The sequence below is a fragment of the Biomphalaria glabrata genome, chromosome 6, assembly GCF_947242115.1.
Source record: "Biomphalaria glabrata chromosome 6, xgBioGlab47.1, whole genome shotgun sequence".
NCBI lineage: Eukaryota > Metazoa > Mollusca > Gastropoda > Planorbidae > Biomphalaria > Biomphalaria glabrata.
Window position 1 is genome coordinate 31,169,354 of NC_074716.1, and position 12,085 is coordinate 31,181,438.

The window sequence follows — 12,085 nt, forward strand, 5'->3', positions numbered from 1 at the left end:
TCATAGAATTTTGAGTGTGTAATTTGCTTTTTTTATATTGAAGATGGGGTTATCGTAAATTTTGGATGGGTTTTTTAAATCAAAATCTTCCTCAACTGTGCTGTTGTAATTTCGGCATTGTTGTTTGCATTTTTTTGTTTTGTTTTATAGAAGAGGGGGATTTAACTGCAAAAACCTCTGGTAGGGGGTTTAAAATTCAAAACCCCCTGTAGGGGGTTTTAAACTCAAAGCCCCCTGGTAGAGGGATTTGTATCTCAAAACCCCCTGATAGTGGTTTTTAAAATCTCAAAACCCCCGGGTAGGGGGATTTAAACTCAAAACCCCCAGGTAGAGGGTTTTTAACTCAAAACTGCCTCGGCTGTGCTGTGGTAAGTGATGATTTAGTATTAAAATCTCACCTAAAATAAACAAAATGAAAGCAAAAATCAGTCACTTAATTCTGTCCCCCCCCCCCGGGGGATTTCATTTCGGGGGGGGGGGGTTTGAACCCCAAGAACCCCCCCCCCCCCTGGCTACGCCCATGATATATATATATATATATATATATTTCGTGTGTGGGGGGGGGGGGGGGGCAACCCCGAAATGAAATCCTCCGGAGGGGGGGGGTGTCGGAGTTTAGTGACTGATCTTTTGCTTTAAGTTTGTTTATTTTAGGTCTAATTTTAATACTTAACCATCACTTGCCATAGAACAGCCCCCCCCCCCCCCCGGAAATAAAATCCTGGCTACGCCCATGATATATATATATATATTTAAACAAGGGAAGAGAACAATAGTAGTGGTTCAGTTTTGAAATAGGTCTACGGTAAGAGGCGTAGCTAGGGCAGGGGGAGGTGGGGGATCTTAATCTGTAGATTAGTGGATGGACTTTAACCTAAAGGTTTGAGAATAGATCTTAACTAGATCTAGAGGTTTGTAGATAGATCTTAACTAGATCTAGAGGTTTGTGGATAGATCTTAACTAGATCCAGAGGTTTGTGGATAGATCTTAACTAGATCCAGAGGTTTGTGGATAGATCTTAACTAGATCCAGAGGTTTGTGGATAGATCTTAACTAGATCCAGAGGTTTGTGGATAGATCTTAACTAGATCTAGAGGTTTGTGGATAGATCTTAACTAGATCTAGAGGTTTGTGGATAGATCTTAACTAGATCCAGAGGTTTGTGGATAGATCTTAACTAGATCTAGAAGTTTGTGGATAGATCTTAACTAGATCCAGAGGTTTGTGGATAGATCTTAACTAGATCTAGAGGTTTGCGGATAGATCTTAACTAGATCCAGAGGTTTGTGGATAGATCTTAACTAGATCTAGAGGTTTGTGGATAGATCTTAACTAGATCTAGAGGTTTGTGGATAGATCTTAACTAGATCTAGAGGTTTGTGGATAGATCTTAACTAGATCTAGAGGTTTGTGGATAGATCTTAACTAGATCTAGAGGTTTGTGGATAGATCTTAACTAGATCTAGAGGTTTGTGGATAGATCTTAACTAGATCTAGAGGTTTGTGGATAGATCTTAACTAGATCTAGAGGTTTGTGGATAGATCTTAAGTAGATCTAGAGGTTTGTGGATAGATCTTAACCTAGAAGATAGAGAGTTACTTATAACTTGATGTGGATTGGATTACATCTAGAAAGTTTTTTTGTTGGGAGGGGAGGAGGAGACGGAAACTGTATTGGAACTAGCCCGAGAGAGATTGCTCTATCAATGTCATTTCACTACATATAGAATTACAACATTCATTTAAAAAAAAAAGAAACAAAACTTTAAAAGACTTGAAAGAGAGAGAGAGACAGAAAGAGAGAACGGATCAACAAACGTACATTTAGACTATCCAGAGGCTGAAATATAAAAGATAAGGACGGAGAAGAGAGAAAGAAAAAAACGTGTTAGAGAGAGAGAGAGAGAAAGAAAGAGAGAGAGAGTGCAAAAAGAGTAAAAATAATCAAAAAGAGTAACAATAATCAATGTAAAAAATAATAATCATTGAACAATGATGCGTGTATAAGATTCAGTACAGAGATATGGCCCCAGCAACAACCTCACACGGTAAATCCTTTGTATAGATCTTGCAGACTCAGCCGTTGTGAATAACATTCCAATCTCGACTGTATGAACGCCCAAAGCGGTCAAGTAGTAGCAGTTTTGACGTTGATACTTTGTCATTCTGCGACTCTCTACTTATAAGAAGGTAACTTTTAGTTGCTCTGCGTGTAAAGATGAAAATAAATCTAAATTTCTTCCTTTAGGTGTTTGTTCATGACTGTCCTTTGAGTAATTTTTTTAAAAATGTGTTTTAGCTTAATAGCTTACAAGGACGGCTGCATGGTTGTGCGATATGCGCGCTGGACTGTGCATCGATCGTCTCGGTGAATCCGGGTTCAAACCCTGCCCGTTACATCCTTCAAATCTTATCTTATCTTATCTTATATAATACAGGCGTTACTTCACAAAAAGAAGATGATTACGTCCTACGCGTCATGCATTCAGTCATGCATATTAACCAATGACTTAAATTCGGCCAAGTCACTGGATTTCCTTGCTAGCTCAGGCAACCCATTCCATGCTCTAATAGCACTAGGGAAGGAGTATTTGTACAAATTTGTCCTAGCATATGGGACGAGGAATGTGCCTTTATCTTTGTGTCATTAACACAATGACCAATCGAGTGAGGCCAGATCATTTTTATAGAACTGTGTCGAATCAGAAACATCAAACCAGAAATAAAAATCACGAATAAATATTCTGGTTTCATCACCAGACGTTTGACCTTTCACCTTTAGATCAACTGAGCAATGGAACCAAAACGTCACTTTCTTAACATCATAGTGGTAATAAACTTTAAAAAAAAATTAAGATTTATTTAATGAGTCTTCTAAAAGTCTAAGATCACTGGCATGTTCGGCTTATATAGCAGACATTTTTTACAGCAGACATTTTATATTGCAGACATTTTATATAGTAGAAATTTAGTTTGAAATGACGTTTTTTCTTTTGTCAATCTATATTAACATTGTGTGCTGGTTTTCTGAAACAATAAGAGAGAGAGAGAGAGAGTGAGGCAGACCGTGAAAGAGATGGACAGAGAGAGAAAAAGAGATAAGGAAAAAGAGATAGAGAAAGAAAGACAACAGCCTAACAAAATACAATTCAGCACAAAAATTGATGAGAGTATCTTTAGTGTCAATTTTCTTTTCTCCTCAAACAGACCACGTATTTCTTGTTTATTTTGCTTTGTTGTTAAAAAAAAAAACAAATTTGGAGAAAGTTGAAAAAACTACAAAACAACTTTGTTCACTATTACGTAGTTAATAGATTGCTAACAAGATGGGTGTCACCAAAGTTTTCAAAACCCAAAGGTCTTACACTACTGAAGTTGAATTAATTAAAAGACTACTATGACGTCATTTAGTTGTGTTTAAGTGGTTCTAGTCATGCTAAAAATAGCTCAGAAAACCTCATGATGTTTCGCTGGTTCAATAGATCCAAAAGATAGCGAATGGAAAAACTGTACAAGGGAAGATAATAATAGATTTGGAGGTTGGTAGGTTTATTCATTCGGCTTGATAAATCTATTCCTTGTGAAACCTTTGACTGAATACTGTATTTGTTAAATTTATTTAGTGTTTGGGGGGGGGGGTATTTTAGACAGGGACCAAAATGCAAAATGAATTCATTGGAAATTGAAGACAAAAAATCAAGTTGGTTTGAAAGAGATCTTCCAGAAAGAAGCTTGATTTGTGCTGCAATGAAAGATTTAGAATGTCCATCCAGCTTCCTTAGGACCTCCTGCTAATGCTGTGAAAAACTTAAAAGCTAAAGGTGGTACGACCTGGTCACTGGATCATATGGAAATGAAAAAAACACATTCTTAGAAAGTAAAAAAAAAAAACCCAGAGGGTGGTTAAAAGAAACGATGACATTAACTCTTTCTCTCCTTAATTATTTTCCGTGATCCGACGGAATTATTTATTTTACTCATTTGTAGTTCACCTCTCTGTTATGATTAAACTTCAATAATTTTGTAATCAGAAAATATTTTATTAGGTATATAATTAAATGGGAATGCATGCTCTTTTTATATAACACCAATTAATGTTTATAAAACTAAAGAATAATTTAAAGTGGTTAAATCAACGATGGTATCGTCAATCAGGAGAGAAAGAGTTAAAAGGGTGCAATTTTCACAATGATACATGTAATCTCGTGCCTATTGGTACATGTTATAATATTCGTAATTTTAATTTTGTTTTGTTTTTCTCTCTTGTCTTTACTAGGTGAAGAAATCTTGGTACATTCAATTGAACTCTGGCATCATGGTTTATATCTTGATCCAAACATTTAGTACATCACTAGAGCCGTATTATACTGTGTGCAAAGTGTGAGAACATAAAGAACTTTGAGGCTGAAGGCGCCTCGCGATTTTGCTTACACCAATCTTTAGGCATTGTTCTTTTTCCTGAATGATGCATTTTAGTAGCACAGAAATCCAGCACCTTCTTGGATCTCAAGATCAAGCACCTTGATGCCAACTAACAGTATAGCAGTAATACTTTGCAGGTCCACAAAACTGGTACACAGGCTGGGGAAATTTCCCATGTTCCGTGAACAGCATAAAACCATTGAGGACAACCTGAGGGCCAAATTTCTTTCTTTTTTTTTCCTTCAACAGCTGAGTGCGGGGTGGGAGGGTGCATGCCGGGCTAATCAATTATGATATTCTCTCATCTACCTAAACACCGGTATGCTGGCCTGAATTAGCCCCGCTGCATACCACGAAAAAAGGGGGGGGGGGCATGTTTAAGAGAGAAGAAAAGGGGGGGGGAGAATGGAGGTACTTAAATAAACGTTGCTATTTTTTTTCTTTCTTCATCAGATTTCGCCTTCTGTCGATAACCCGTGACCTCGTAAAAAAAAAAAAAAAAAAAAGAGACTCTCAACTCCATTCCACCTCGTTTGCTCCAGCTAGATTTAATAGTTGCCAGGTCTGGAGGATGCGCTCCACCCCCGCAGTAGATTAACGCAAAGCTTGACTTGAGATGGACAAGTTCAAATCACGTCAGTGAGAAGGAAAGAACAAAAAACAATGCTGTTACAATTCTGCATTAAAAGCAAAAAGTAGATCTAGAGATTGCTCTCTCTTAGCCCCGTATAAATCTTAGCTCTCACTAAGTCTTAGCTCAATATAAATCTTAGCTCTGTCTAAGTCTTAGCCCCCTATAAGTCTTAGCTCTCTCTAAGTCTTAGCTCTCACTAAGTCTTAGCCTCCTATAAGTCTTAGCTCTCTCTAAAGCTAAGCTCTAAGTCTTAGCCCCCTATAAGTCTTAGCTCTCTCTAAGTCTTAGCCCCCAATAGGTCTTAGCTCTCTCTACGTCTTAGCTCTCTCTAAGTCTTAGCCCCCTTAGCTCTCTCTAAGTCTTAGCTCTCTCTAAATCTTAGCTCTCTCTAAGTCTTAGCTCCCATAAATCTTAGCCCCCTATAAGTCTTAGCTGTCTCTAAGTATTAGCCCCCTATAAGTCTTAGCTCTCTCTAAAAGTCTTAGCCCCACTATCAGTCTTAGCTCTCTCTAAAAGTCTTAACCCCACTATCAGTCTTAGCTCTCTCAAAGTCCAGTTCTAATGAACACATTCATATGAACGAGATGAACATACATTATAGTCAGTGGCCTTGCCTTTCAAAGCTTATAGTCAGTGGCCTTGCCTTTCAAAGCTTAGAGTCAGTGGCCTTGCCTTTCAAAGCTTATAGTCAGTGGCCTTGCCTTTCAAAGCTTATAGTCAGTGGCCTTGCCTTCAAAGCTTATAGTCAGTGGCCTTGCCTTTCAAAGCTTATAGTCAGTGGCCTTGCCTTTCAAAGCTTATAGTCAGTGGCCTTGCCTTTCAAAGCTTATAGTCAGTGGCCTTGCCTTTCAAAGCTTATAGTCAGTGGCCTTGCCTTTCAAAGCTTATAGTCAGTGGCCTTGCCTTTCAAAGCTTATAGTCAGTGGCCTTGCCTTTCAAAGCTTATAGTCAGTGGCCTTGCCTTTCAAAGCTTATAGTCAGTGGCCTTGCCTTTCAAAGCTTATAGTCAGTGGCCTTGCCTTTCAAAGCATTACAATAAAGTGGATTTTTTTTTTTAAAAAGCCGAAATGTAATTCTATACCAGAACAACTTTTAGTTTGGAAAATTATTAGGAAACCCGAAGAATGGCGGTGGAGATGCCACCAAATAGCTACCCACAAACATCTGAAAAGAAATATAGTGGCAAGTAAATCAATCAATCCATTTCTATTTCCACCTTCCGACCCCCCCCCCCCACACCATTACACTGTCAAGCATCTACTTAGGGGTCTACAAATTCTAATATAATAGACCAATGGCTTAGATATAATTCAAACCCGAGGACTTTGTACTCGAAGCAGAAGCAACTATCACATTTAACTTTCGTAAGGTCAGCGTTTAAATATACAAGAACCAGTAAAAGAAACAAAAAATATATATTTGTAAATATTATTTAATGACAAGAAATTCCTTCTTTTTCTAGTCCCATATGCCTTCTATCTGACAGTGGTCTTGATGTCAATTTCAAACTGGAAAAGAGGAAATAAAAACAACTCATATTAAAGATAAAAGAAAAGTGCATGTAAGCCGTATGTTTGTAAGTGTGTGTGTGGCCATGTTTTCCCGTGAGACCTTGGACAATATCAGTACGTCATAAAGTCAACGTCCATCACTGGCTGTAGAAAACAATGTCACTTGAGATCTGGGACAGACGGTCTTGGCCCACATTCTATGTACGTGCAGCGAAATAGCTTGCGAACAAAGGGATACTTTTTGGTCGAGTGCTAGAACAAAGACATACTGCTTGGTCGAGTGCTAGAACAAAGAAATACTGCTTGGTCGAGTGCTAGAACAAAGAGATACTGCTTGTTAGAGTGCTAGAACAAAGAGATACTGCTTGGTCGAGTGCTAGAACAAAGAGATACTGCTTGTTAGAGTGCTAGAACAAAGAGATACTGCTTGGTCGAGTGCTAGAAAAAAGAGATACTGCTTGGTCGAGTGCTAGAACAAAGAGATACTGCTTGGTGGAGTGCTAGAACAAAGAGACACTGCTTGGTCGAGTCTTAAGACGTAACCCTTTTTTAGACGCATTTATAAAACAAAAAAAGGGGAGCGACCTTAATACGAGCTCATGACGCAAGCCTCCACAAGCCGACATTCTAACCGCTCTGCTAGTGAAGTGTGTATTAAAATAGAAGATTGTATCTATTGTTTCTTTCCAACTTACTTAAAAGCGACGACCTATAAAGGGGACTAATTCAACTTACACCACCACATCAGTCATACACAATTTCTTTTCCTTTTCGTGATACCAAACAAAATAATGAATCACCAATAGTTCATTAAATCTTTGGTTATTTTCGTAAATGGATTCTTCTGTTGAGGTAAAAGAAATAATTGTGCAATATTTCAGATTGATCCCAGATTAGGTGTGGGAGAAATGACGTCTACAAACTTTGTACCAGACAGATTGAGTTGATAGACGCTTTATAAAAATCAAATGGGCATCTTGCTATCGATGAAGGAGACTTGCTACGAAGATCGACTGACATGAATTGAGAGAGTGTTCAAATTAGAGCTCCATTTTTTTTTTGCTTATATGACAACAAGAAAGTTTAATTTAGCGTCCTTGACATTGTTTAATCTATCGCGAAAATCTGCTTGAGAGGCCCCTTACCTATATAGCAAGCTCACTGCGTTAGAGACTCCCTACCTCTACAGCAAGCTCACTGCATTAGAGGCTTCCTACCTCTACAGCAAGCTCACTGCATTAGAGGCTCCCTACCTCGTACAGCAAGCTCACTGCATTAGAGACTCCCTACTTCTACAGCATGTTCACTGCATTAGAGGCTTCCTACCTCTACAGCATGTTCACTGCATTAGAGGCTCCCTACCTCTACAGCAAGCTCACTGCATTAGAGGCTCCCTACCTCTACAGCAAGCTCACTGCATTAGAGGCTCCCTATCTCTACAACAAGCTCACTGCATTAGAGGCTCCCTACCTCTACAGCAAGCTCACTGCATTAGATGCTCCCTACCTCTACAGCAAGCTCACTGCATTAGAGGCTCCCTACCTCTACAGCAAGCTCACTGCATTAGAGGCTCCCTACCTCTACAGCAAGCTATCTGCATTAGAGGCTTCCTACCTCTACAGCATGTTCACTGCATTAGAGGCTTCCTACCTCTACAGCAAGCTCACTGCATTAGAGGCTCCCTACCTCTACAGCAAGCTATCTGCATTAGAGGCTTCCTACCTCTACAGCATGTTCACTGCATTAGAGGCTCCCTACCTCTACAGCAAGCTCACTGCATTAGAGGCTCCCTACCTCTACAGCAAGCTATCTGCATTAGAGGCTTCCTACCTCTACAGCATGTTCACTGCATTAGAGGCTCCCTACCTCGTACAGCAAGCTCACTGCATTAGAGGCTCCCTACCTCTACAGCATGTTCACTGCATTAGATGCTCCCTACCTCGTACAGCAAGCTCACTGCATTAGAGGCTCCCTACCTCTACAGCAAGCTCACTGCATTAGAGGCTCCCTACCTCTACAGCAAGTTATCTGCATTAGAGGCTTCCTACCTCTACAGCATGTTCACTGCATTAGAGGCTCCCTACCTCTACAGCAAGCTCACTGCATTAGAGGCTTCCTACCTCTACAACAAGCACACTGCATTAGAGACTCCCTACCTCTACAACAAGCACACTGCATTAGAGACTCCCTACCTCTACAACAAGCACACTGCATTAGAGACTCCCTACCTCTACAACAAGCTCACTGCATTAGAGGCTCCCTACCTCTACAACAAGCTCACTGCATTAGAGGCTCCCTACCTCTACAACAAGCACACTGCATTAGAGGCTCCCTACCTCTACAACAAGCTCACTGCATTAGAGGCTTCCTACCTCTACAACAAGCTCACTGTATTAGAGGCTCCCTACCTCTACAACAAGCTCACTGTATTAGAGGCTCCCTACCTCTACAGCAAGCTCACTGCATTAGAGGCTCCCTACCTCTACAACATGTTCACTGCATTAGAGACTCCCTACCTCTACAACAAGCTCACTGTATTAGAGGCTCCCTACCTCTACAACAAGCTCACTGCATTAGAGGCTCCCTACCTCTACAACAAGCTCACTGCATTAGAGGCTCCCTACCTCTACAACAAGCTCACTGCATTAGAGGCTCCCTACCTCTACAGCATGTTCACTGCATTAGAGGCTCCCTACCTCTACAACAAGCTCACTGTATTAGAGGCTCCCTACCTCTACAGTATGTTCACTGCATTAGAGGCTCCCTACCTCTACAACATGTTCACTGCATTAGAGGCTCCCTACATCTACAACATGTTCACTGCATTAGAGGCTCCCTACCTCTACAACAAGCTCACTGCATTAGAAGCTCCCTACCTCTACAGCATGTTCACTGTATTAGAGGCTCCCTACCTCTACAGCATGTTCACTGCATTAGAGGCTCCCTACCTCTACAGCATGTTCACTGCATTAGAGGCTCCCTATCTCTACAACAAGCTCACTGCATTAGAGGCTCCCTACCTCTACAGCAAGCTCACTGTATTAGAGGCTCCCTACCTCTACAACAAGCTCACTGCACTCTGGTTCATCGAAAGCGTAACCAAGAGGTTTATGCCACGCATCCTCTAGTCAATGAGTTGGTGCCACAATATCCTCGTCAAATTTGACACCATTGTCTATGCACCGATTGACAAATGTTTCTAAATGTTATTCTGACTGTTTGAGATCAATGAAATAATAGTCAACGTTTTCCCCCATTCCCCTAATCCCCCACTCATCTAATCCAGTGATGACACCTTTGTGAACACCAGTGCAAACTTCTTCACCCTATATAACTTAAAGATATATTTCAAATACCATAAAATATTCTAAACAGCGAAACAATATATAAGTAGCCAGTGGCGTCACTAGGGTCGGTGTCACCCGGTGCGGTAACCTAAGGTTGCCATTCCACCCCTTTTTCTCAAGGAAAAAAATCTCCCCCTAAAAAAAACAAACAACTATTGCGTTGTTTTTTATATTGAATAACAAAACTGTAAGCTAATTAATAGATTGGTTACACCAGATTCTATTTTAAAATATCGTTTTTGACATTTTATCAAAAGTGATTATATTAATTTAAAACGTACAATTTTTGAGAAACATTGAGTGGAACATTTTTACTAGAGATCACTTAAGAGTACTTACGGGAAATGTTTGAAATTATACTAGTGTTTCTCAGCTGCTTCCGAAAAAGCAAATCAATTACGTCCATTGAAAGATCGTCGAGCCTGGACTAGCACCAAAGGATGTTGATCAGTTTTGTAGATTAATAAAAGAATTTTGATAGCTCTGGAAAATAGCAACAGAATTAGGCATCTGGCAACAATTTGTCCATATTCATGTACATGTCTAAAGCTAATCAAGCTGTTGAAGTGTTAACCTAATAGACACTGTTATCACAAGCAATGAAGTTGCATAAAATGTTATTGCATGTCGGAATGGAAAGCAGGAGCCGTCTTTCAAAAACTACGGCCTATCTGGAGAAACAAATCAATTAGCTGGAGATTAAAATCTACCTACTCAATACAACCATTCCCCCAACGGCTACTTACGCTTCAAGGCGTGAAAGGCTGAAAAGAGGTTGAGCAGTAATGGCTGAGAAGCATCCTACGAATAACATAACGAGATAATGTTACCAATAAAGAAATCTTTTCCACACAGGCATTCGCCGTCTACGGAAAGTGGCGACTGAACGACCATTGACATTTGTGTGACATATTATTAGACAACAAGAAACACGTTTACCAAAGTCAGCCTTAACATGAAAAGCGAAAAAAAAAAAGGAACGCAAAAATCATGTCCGTCCACGTTTAATCATGGCGTCACACCTTTTTAGAAGGAAAATGGCTGTGAAAGTCGCCTAAAACTGATTTCTCTGGAGAGAGCTTGCAGCCCTATGCGTCGAATGGCGCGCGAGGGGCTTATGTCTATGTGTTACTCAACATTTTTAAAAAATGTTACGTTCGCCACTCAACTGATCAGATAAGATGTTTGGGGGAGCGCTTTAAGCTCAATTGGAGTTGTCCGGGGCTTTAGAAACTCTTTCAAGTCAAATAGAATTAAGAAAGTTTGGCACATGTTGATACTAAACTGAGAGACATTCAAGGTAGTCATTTTTATTTTGAAAAGTTGAAAATGTCACCCGGTGAGACCCGCATCCCGCACCTCCCTAGTGACGCCACTGTAAGTAACATTATGGATGCAAATAACTGCATGTGAAGCACATCTTTTATAATAGTGATTCAAAATTTACACAGACAGCAGTGAGCTAAGAATAGATTTAATATCAAGGTGATATTTCTAAATTGATTGAAGCTAACCATTACTTTTAATACTGATTGATGTAGAAAATATGTATGTCATTTATCGCAGTTTTGTACAAAGAACTATAAATAGAATACAGACTATAATTAAAACCAAAATAAAAAAGCGTAAAACACAAAGAAGATAAATGTCCATGAATTACCCAGACCGACTGTGGGGTGGAATTTTTTCGTCGGCCGTCGGCAGTTTGACACTGACATTGTAAATGTCAGTTATGATTCAGTGACATGCACGTCTGTGACATTTGGAGTGTCTGTGTTTCAACACTTCAGATGATTGCACAGGGCACTAACACAAAGAACTCAAAAAATTAATAGTCAACAGTTTGGAAGTGGGCGGGGCTGACTGAAGAACTTATGCTCGATCCAGGTCAAGGTTTGAGTTTGGTTATTTTTAGAACGGTGGGTTGAAACAAGTCGGTTTCAGATGCGATCATCGCTGGCTCAAAAGAGGGGTGCACTGACGGCCAGAGAGCTTTGTCTTGTGAACCAAGTGAAGAACTCATGATCGGGTGCTCAGTCTGCACTGTGTCTCTAGCAGGTATCAGTCATCAGGCTCGGAAAATGAAAGGAAGTCTAAGTCTAAATACGAGACAGGTGATCGACAGTTTAGGCTCTTGGCATCCGAAACGAGGTGCTGTGAAGATAGCAAT

The 12,085-nt window shown here is 40.0% G+C and overlaps 1 long non-coding RNA gene across 1 annotated transcript; it reads right to left on the reverse strand.

The window, feature by feature from the left end:
* Nucleotides 1-6,477: 6,477 nt before the first annotated feature.
* LOC129926599 (uncharacterized) lies at nt 6,478-11,726 on the reverse strand. Its single transcript, XR_008778301.1, has 3 exons — nt 11,576-11,726; nt 10,255-10,398; nt 6,478-6,565 (listed from the first exon to the last, which is right to left on the reverse strand). It is a non-coding gene; the product is annotated as an uncharacterized LOC129926599 (long non-coding RNA).
* Nucleotides 11,727-12,085: the final 359 nt, after the last annotated feature.